Consider the following 9558-nt stretch of genomic DNA (forward strand, 5'->3'; position numbering starts at 1 on the left):
GAGAGGAGTCGTTGACTATTCTTTGCACAGATTTTGTTTTGTGATTTATTTGATCCACCCCACACCATTTCCATGTTCCATGTTGATTTTGCACATTTCTGTGATGATTTGTCCATATATATTTTTGGGTTATTACCCAACTATCAACTTATAAGACCAGAACTTGTTACAAATAGTTTTACTGATGTCTGGAAAAAAGAAAAAAAAAACATGCTTTGTTCAGCCCCCCTCTCCCTGATACACACTAAATGAATGCTCTCAAATTAAAAGTAATTTTTGTTTTTCAAAAGATGTTGTGCCACTGGCTCATTGTTTGTCTTTTCCAAGTATGCCATTATTTGTCAATGCCACTAAACACAGTCTCATGCCAACCGACACAATCGCATCAGCAAATATTCTTGTTGAAGAAAAATTTGAAAAATAATCTTGGGAATCAGGATCCTTTTGTAAAACGTGTTTAATATGAAAGAGCTCAAAAGTTATAAATTGCAGGACACATGTAATGTAAGGAAAAAATTAACCACAGAATGGAGACTGAAGAGACGGATAGATTATAAAGATCGTTTTTCTCCTGATGAAATATCACAGATTAGAGACACAACCAGAGCACTGATAATTGCCTCTGCTGGAGGCAGGTCTCATGAGGACCGGCTTTTCTCACTTCAGTGTTCCTGTTGGGGAAATTCAGACAGAGGGCCAAAGCTCAGTGCAGACTTATGACTGATTTATACAAACATATTCTCAAATACATATTTGCAACTGCACAAATAATTATGGGAGGCATCAATGTATATACATCCGCTAAATGTCACAGAATGTGATTGTTTTTCTGTTGCTGCCATTAAGTCACAGAAAATGTATTACTACTTAATTTGTCCTGTTCTACTCTAAAAAACGTCACACTCCAATGTATTTATTTATTCAAGAACAGAATGCAATCTCTGTTCAACCTGGGATTCCCTGTTCGTCTCAGGTCAAACAGAGACAGTTTGCAGATGCAAGCTGGACAGATGCATAGAGAGGAAGAGCTACCTACACTCTGAGGCTGTCTTGAGGTTTCTGGCTTGATATGAAAGCAGACCTCACTGCAAAAAAATAAATAAATAAAAAAAATTCACAGTTCCTCTTTTTACACAAGCAAGCACTTCCAGCAGACACATACTCCAGACAGTGGTCCTGGAAGTGAATCGCATTTTACGCACCAGTGGTCAGCGCTTTAAAGTCGGCCTTTTTCACATAAAGAATTTATAATACCACGACTGGTTAGCACCAAGTATGGCTCTGTGATATCTTGAGTTTGAAATTTTGGCGTGTTCCCTGGCTCACGCTTGTACTGTAAGCTGATGCGTTACACTATGTGTGTTGGGGGAGGAGAAGAGGTGAGGACAAGGAGAGTGTTAGCATGAGCGTCTGTTTAAGAGGACAGCTGTGACAATCAAGGACTTTGAGTGAGACTCCCAGGGAAAACTATGAGGCTTACTTCTCTTTTCTCATCCAATAGAGGAGTTTTTATTAATAAAGCTGTTAAAATTTTTATAAATTTCTCTTTGTGGAAAATTATATCATTATCCTCTGCTTTTTCAAATGCACTACTGAAGCACATCCATGCATTGTGGCAAACTGTGACTCAGGTGATGCTCTGTGATTTATTCCTCCAAATCCTCCACATGCCAAGCTGTCTTTGGATAAAATGCTGGAGGTGCAGGCAGGCCAGCACTTTGCATGGTTACTGTAGCATTACAGTTTGTGAGTGTGCGCATGAATGGATGAGTGGAACCACAGAGAAGCGCTTTGGTACATCTATGGTAAATAAATAAGAAAGGAAAAACATTACAACTAAGTCAGTTTCTGGTTTCATACTTAATGTAAGATTAAATCCAACATTCTGTATGTATTTTTTTGTGGATTTTTAACATTGCAATAATAATTGGACAGAATGATACATTTTGTCAAAGACATCTCTACTACAATTTCATAAGGCATACATATTTATGTGATTCCCTATTGCTACCGTTCATGTAACACTAGATGTATTTGGTTTCCCTTTATCAATGCTATAAATCAAATACAGAGTTCACCCACAATGTTAAAGTGCAGAGATAGCTAAAATGATGCTTGAAGCCTCTGAGTATTAACATTAAATTGAAATTATTACAGTGGAAATTAACCAAAAACATGGACAAAAGTTGCTGTAGACACAGCAGCACCAACAACTTAATAGGATTAGCTAACACAACATAAAAACAGCAGGAAAATCAATTTAAGTTACCAATTTAATCACAGACAAGATAGGAATCAAATCATAAGAAAGAATACAACACAAACTCAAGATTTGTGAATCTGCTTTACTTTTTTTTTTTCAAAAACCACCAATTTAAAAAATATTGTATTTATCCAACATACATACTAACCTCCAACAGCTTGAGCATTGGAAAATCGCACTGCTTAAATAGATAAATAGATTATCACAATGAGCTGATGATGGTCAGAGTTTATGGGAAGAAAACGCTAAATACAGGCCAAGACAGTGAGACTAAATGTAGTTAGAATAAAATTTTAATATTATTTAATTTGCCTTTGAGATTACTTGAGTATTTTTGAATTTAATTGAACTTAAAAAAAAGACACACACAAATTATTATGAAATTATTCCTATGTTTTCAGTTTTATAACTCGTGACTCCTTTTATTCATCCCATTCATTTCTATAAACTATGTGGTCTTTCACATAAAATCCCTATAAACAAAATTTTGGATCGTGGTTTCTGCCATGGAAAAATGTGACATAGTTTTGTAAAGTGCTGCACAGACAAGACGTGTTCTTTATTAATAAGAACGCAAGGAGCTCGAATAAATTGCTTGGTTCTGCTTTCTCAGTCCTCGCAGCGTTAATTTTGTGATACAGCTGAATCACCTCAACAACCAATTTTAGTCATTCCTCAGCATGGAACAAGACAACAGAATAAATTGTGTGACAGCAACTTTGTGTCTCATAGTATAAAGCTGTGATTGTTAGATTTTATGGCAATTTAGAGCAAAATGCTCAATGTACTAGATAAAATGTCAGCTGCAAAAGACAATAAAAACTATCGTTATGCAAATTTATCAAGCTAAAGTGACAGAGACAATGGTTCAATCTATAGTGATCAGTTGTTGTTTTATATTGAAATTAATGTCACTTATGTATTTAAACATAATGAAGAAGCCCTACTGAATTATTTCTTATGTGGACAGGATCAACTTGCAAAACATTTAAAATGCATGTATGAACTGTGTTTGATTCATTCTGGTGTTTTGTGTGTGACGTGCCACTTGTACATTGCTCATTAAATCTGAGTGCAGCAATTGTCACAACTGTCTGTCTTGTTTCATTGCAATTTCTTTATTTTAAAGGCCACTTCACAGCAGGTATGGAAATTACACTGGGAAGTCAAACAGATGGAGAAGAAGCTGTGTGGCAAATAATTTATGGCAGAAAAGCTTTATTATCATCAGGCCTGGTTTTTTCTTCACGGCATTCTTTCTTCTTTTTTTTCTAAAAAGAAGAATGGGAATTGTGTGGTACGGGGAGAACAAGCTGTCAAAGGTACGGTAGAACAGAGAGAAGAGAAAGCTGACTTATAATTTGAGCTCAAGGTCACACACGCCGCTGGATCTGCCAAGCTAAACAGCACACGTGGACAGTACAACAGAGCAAACAGGGTTTCTCTCTGCATTCAAATACATGCTTGTTATCCCTCTGGCCCTCCATGACTGAACAGAGATGTGACTGTCTCCCTGACATGCTTTCATGTATCCTTTTCCCATCTGCTTGCAGACGATTGCAGTCGCATCCAAAATTGAAAAGGGCTCTCCCTTGGTAAGTTTGGAGTGATTATGCACAACCCAGGGACTGAGTAGAAAAGTAGAAGATTGTGGTATGATTGAATCAAATTCCTGTTTCTTTGTTGTTGTTCTTTCTTTTTCTTTTTTTTTAGCCTATTTTGAATCTGCTTGCAGTTTCTGCTGTCAGTTCATTCTTCAAATAACAAGTGGATCTCAAAAATTCTTTGTAAAATCCTCGGTCTAGATCGTAAATCTACAGGAGCTTCAAAAACATTGCTGAATAGCTGAAAAAGCTGCAAAGAAAAAACAAGCAGCTCAGTTTTGTGTGCCGTACTGACACCAATGACAGCAAAGCTCTGGCATGTGACTCATATTTGCTATATTGGGCTGCAGACTGGAACACGTATTTCTCCGCTGGCTTTGATAATTCTTAATGAACTCCGGTTTGACTCAGTGCTAGACATGGATACATGTCATGTTACATTAAACGATTCAAAGTCACAATGGCTGTTTCACCGCTGTCAAAGTAGCTCACAGACAGTAAGAGGCGATTAGAACATTATTTTATAAAATAATTCAACGTCACTCATGTCATGAGTGACATTAAATCACCTGTTCCAGCTAAAACAGAAGTAAAGTCAACATTATAGGCAATATTTGGTTGTTTTATAATCATTTTTAATGGAAGCGTCCTCATCGTAATTCTCAAAGAAATATACCTTTCATTGCACCTTTTAATTTGGCAAAGGAAGATTACTTTATGATTAAGAAAAATGTTGACATTCAGAGATTTGTTTTCAAAGAAAAAGTAGTACTTTATGGGAAATCTAAACTTTAATTTACAGTTTCTAATTTAACATGTCAGTAACAAATTGATACCAGAGGAAAAAAGAGGGAGTAACATGATCCACATATAATGACCTACACACTTAGTTCTCAGGACATACAACGTGGTTCCTTAACATTGAATTGAGACAATAAATGCCTTCATGAGAAGTATTGAAGAGGTCATACTTATTTATCAAATAAATACTGTAACTAAAACCAGTACGTGTCCTTATGCTTAAAAAGAAAGAAAAAAAAATCAAATCTGCTACTTACAGTATATTTTCTGTGTGAACTAAATATGACCCCTTCATTTGCATTCTTTTTCACATTTTTAATTACCATTCCTTATTAATTTTTCTTGTGGTGTTCAGACAAGAAACGAGTGTATCTTCAGACTTGTTATATATAAAACAACCTGTTCTCTTTAGAGGTTTTTAGTTTTCTCTCTGTAACACAACGGCTTCGTTCCATGGGCTGAATTTTATGGAAATGTTAAAATAAAACACGACTTCTGATATTTTTCGCAACTCTTCCGTCTTTTGACAGTTTCAATTCTTTCCCAGCCTTTCAGGATGAGGCCTTGTCATGGACCTTTTTATTATTCAAGTTTTCACACTGGGCTGGGATCCCTGCTGGTTGTTGGCCACAGTGTGGAAATGTATTTGAAAAATTTAGGTTTTGGGTGGGAAGCTGCACCTTCAGCCTTAAAAATACTGTCTTGTCATGAATTCTGCTTCGATCAATTTAATTAAAAAAGTGATTTATAGACATACAGTGGCATTTATTGTACTCCTCAACCTTTTATTAACTGTAGACAGAAGTTGTTTTCCTTTTAGGTTTTTGTACCAGCTTGTTGCCCGGCAGATGTTGATTAATCACATTGTCGTTCCTTTGTCAGTCTCCCTTAATGCCTATCACCCTCTAACACATTGCAATCTTTTCTTCTGCTAAGCAGTTAATGACAGCTAATGTTTTCCTCAAAAGAAACAATAGGAACAAACAGGACATTAGTGTGATATTGTGTTTGCTTTTAATCTGTGATTAAAATCAAGTGAAATCCCAATCCTTGATTAAAGGAGCACAATGAACTTCACAAATCAACTACATTTGACAACTTCTCGGTTTAAAGAAGAGTTTGGAATTTAGTAACACCGACCCATAACTCTATTACTGTGAGTATCAATTAGGTCTAGCGGTTGACAGATATATGATAAATGGATGCATCTTGTGAAGTCCTGCAGTTACTTTTTTGTGACACCAACACCTGTTTCATTTTCCTCTGTGATGATGTTTTTTGGTGGAAATGTTGCCACAAGCATTGTGTACCTTTGTTTCTTTTAAGACTTTATTTGCATCAAACTGTTTACCTCCACCCCACGGCAAACAACCGGCGGATGGACAATTTTCCAGACGGTCTCATTTGCATAATCTAAACGAGAATTATGCTAGAGAAAAATGTGTCGAGTCTTTTATTACAGTTCACACATTATGACCCACTTCAGTTTGAACTCCCAGCAGCGATGATTAAAATGATGAGCTTCAAACTACTTTAATTCTTCAAAATTGCTCAGCTCCCATCTGTGGCCACACACATTGGTATTCCTCCTTAGTACACAGTTTCAGTGAATCACTGGACCCTTTTCAGTTTGATGAATTATTGTTTCTATAGTTAAGTGAAACAAAAAATGTTAAAATGTGTATATATATGTATATATGTATGTGTTTCTGTGCTCATTTCCGACTTAATTTGAAAAATTGGCGTTTATTTCTTGCTTGAATATAGACGAAGATAATAAAAGATGTTTTTTTACAACTTAGGTGTAAAGAAAAGTTTACTTAATCTTATTCTAAAACTTAACACAACCACACCCTGTTGTGTTCTTAATCTTTTAATTAATGGGAGGGTTTAAATGTCTGCAAATTAATTAGAACATTTCCAAATATAATAATTACTTACAAATGTAGGTTTCAAACTATTTTAGGTGCACTCTAACTGTTTAGAAAACAAATTGATCCTACATCCAACAAATTGTCAAAATGTTGGTCCATCTTGGGTGAAAACTGAAATGTTTTGTCCTGAGACATTGCCTCTTGATGCTTACTGAACAAGTTGTGCTTCTGGAACCAAAAGGTGAGGTGAAGGCTGTGTGGAAAGACGTCAAAAGGAAGCTCTGATACATGGTGTGTGTCAGCACACAGATTAGAAGGAGAAAGTGTCAACCAGTTCCAGTGGGCTGCATGGGCCTCATGGCTTGTTTTCTTTAAGGAGCTTCCTAAACCTTTGGTACTCAGTATGAAGCTGTTTTTGGAAAGAAATCACAGAAAAAATGCTTTGAGTTGTGTAATTGTAGATTTTCTTTCTCTCCTTCACATACAAAACAAGTCAGAATCTATAATGCAACAAACTGTATTCTGAGTCACATCAAAAACCTGTTTCACTCAGAGTTTTGATCCAATCCATTTAAAACAAATGTAAAAAAACAACAACAATAAAACATGAACATACCAGTGTATAACCCCCCCCAAAAAAACTTGTGTATATTTCTACATCACTTACAGAGAGAAAACTCCTGCTCAGACTTTCACAAATTCTTCATTGCAGATGCTGGTTCTGTTCTGTAGCGATACGACGTAAAACCCAAACTCAAATAGTCTTGCTCCACTTATTCCGGTAAATTAGGAACATAACAAATTCGCACTCCATCTCCCTAGAGGTACATGCTTCTATCACATTTATTTGTTAACAGAAACAGAAAATCAATGAATGCAACTACATGAATATGCTGAGTAATCATTGCTGCTTTACAACTATACCTTCAGTTTTGCCATGGAGGAATGAGTTTTCTGCTCAATGAACCCGTTAAGAAGTCTGGAGCTTCTCACATAAGTCTCAGTATGGGTTAAAGTGGTGTTACAGCAAAACACATAGAACAATTGTTCTTTTTAATGGCAGCTTTCCTTATATATAAACCTGGAATTACTTGTGTGTAACACAGCAGCTTATTTCTCATTTCCGAGATCAACTGCTGGCACTGAAATACCAATATAAACTAAATACAAAAACTATTATCAAGCACAGCCAGCAACATACGATCTTTTCTATTTGGTTTATGCATTCAGTACTTATAAATACAATATTTTCATTTCAACATTGTGGAATGTGTAAGTTTTTCTTTGATTCCATATGGTGCAATGCAGATGAGCGTATTTGTTAAACAATGTGCTATTTGCACTGGCTGAGGTAATTCGCTTCAGCCTGTGCACTTAAAAATTGTCTGAAATTTGTTAAGACTTCTACCTCAGCTTCACATCATGACCTGTTGCACTTCAGAAAATAAAAATCACATGGTTTTCTATGCTGCCAATGGGGAAAAAAAGTCACATTCTAAGCAGAAAGATGTAAGAAAGGCACTGCTTATTTTCAAGTGCTCTTGGATGCAGAGTAACGTTTAGTGTACCTGGTGTTTAGGTAACATGAGGGTTGAGGAATAAGCCTGGAGTGTCATAATGAGTTTTGGAGTCTGGTGTGCTGAAGCAGAAAGACCTCTGAAAATTTCAGGATATTGAAAACTGAAATTTGAGACTCCTCATTGATAGGAATGCTAAATCTAGTATTTGGTTAAATAAAACTATTTCTGTTATTTGTAGCTAAGCCATAAAACAATCCCAGAGCACGTGCATTCTTATACAACTTGACTGACTATTTACCATAAAAGGCCTTTGACCTTTATTATAGGGCCACTACAGAGCTCTTCTATAATTAATTTCAATAGATCCACAGCTACAGCCGCAGCTGTTTCATTCGGTAGTGAAGGTCATGCTGTGCAGAGTGCTTGTAGTGGAAACAATTACATTTATTTGTGCAGTTTTCAAAGCTAGAAGGTGTGACCAAAATCAGCATAATTCAACATTGATCATTGTTATTAGTAACCATTATTGCTGACTCTGCTAATGAAGAGGATGTCTTGGGACTTCTGAGGATGTAGTGGTAAACACAGGAAAGGTGGAGGAGGCAAGAATACCCAGAGGATTATGCAGCCAAAGACCCAACTCGTTCCAGGAAGATCACAGAGTCCAAATGAAGCATGGTCGCTCAAATCAAAACTCCTCACACCTTTTCATCATGCTTTACATGCACATGCTGAAGTACGTTTGACCTTCTTGCTCCTTCTGGAATTGCTCATTTATTTGCCAAGTTAACCATTACTTTTTTTTTTGTAATTGTGCAGGTTGAGTTTGCAAATGGATAAAAAATGCATAGATGAGCACGCTGGAGGTGCCAGGAACAACACAACTGAAAGACAGCAGTAAAAATTGTTAGTTTCAGCTGAAAACCTGGATGTTTACTATGTTGACCTATGAAGATTTTCTAGGCAATAGCAAAAATATGGCAAATGATGTGCATCTACCCAAATGAGTATTGTCATCCATATATCCTCTATCATTGTAAACCCCTTAAGTGGCAAGGTTTTGGATTTCAATTAAAAAACAAAAACAAAATTAACCCCAGAAACCACAGAAGCAATTTGTTTACTGCAAGAGAATATGATAACAAGCTAACTTTTAGCCACTAACAATACGTAACTTGCTTTAAAAATTCCTGCTACGGCTAAATCAAACTGTCATTTCACAGGTCTTAATGAGCCAGGGTTGCATTTGTTCAACACAGCATCTAAAAAGCTTACGTCGATTGAACCGGACTCGACCATTATACAATACAGTTACTTGTTCAAAATCATGTTTGACACTTCTGAATTTTTAAAATCGTTTTTACAGCTATTGCTATCGTCCCATTTTCCCATTCTCATTTGAATATACTGAATATCAGGAAGGCATCACATCTCCATTTCAGATGAAGTTCATCTCAAAACACTCAGACGCTGTGATTTGTATTTACATAAGGAGT

This window comes from Poeciliopsis prolifica, unplaced genomic scaffold (assembly GCF_027474105.1).
Source record: "Poeciliopsis prolifica strain line A6 unplaced genomic scaffold, Auburn_PproV2 SCAFFOLD004, whole genome shotgun sequence".
Taxonomy (NCBI): Eukaryota; Metazoa; Chordata; class Actinopteri; order Cyprinodontiformes; family Poeciliidae; genus Poeciliopsis; species Poeciliopsis prolifica.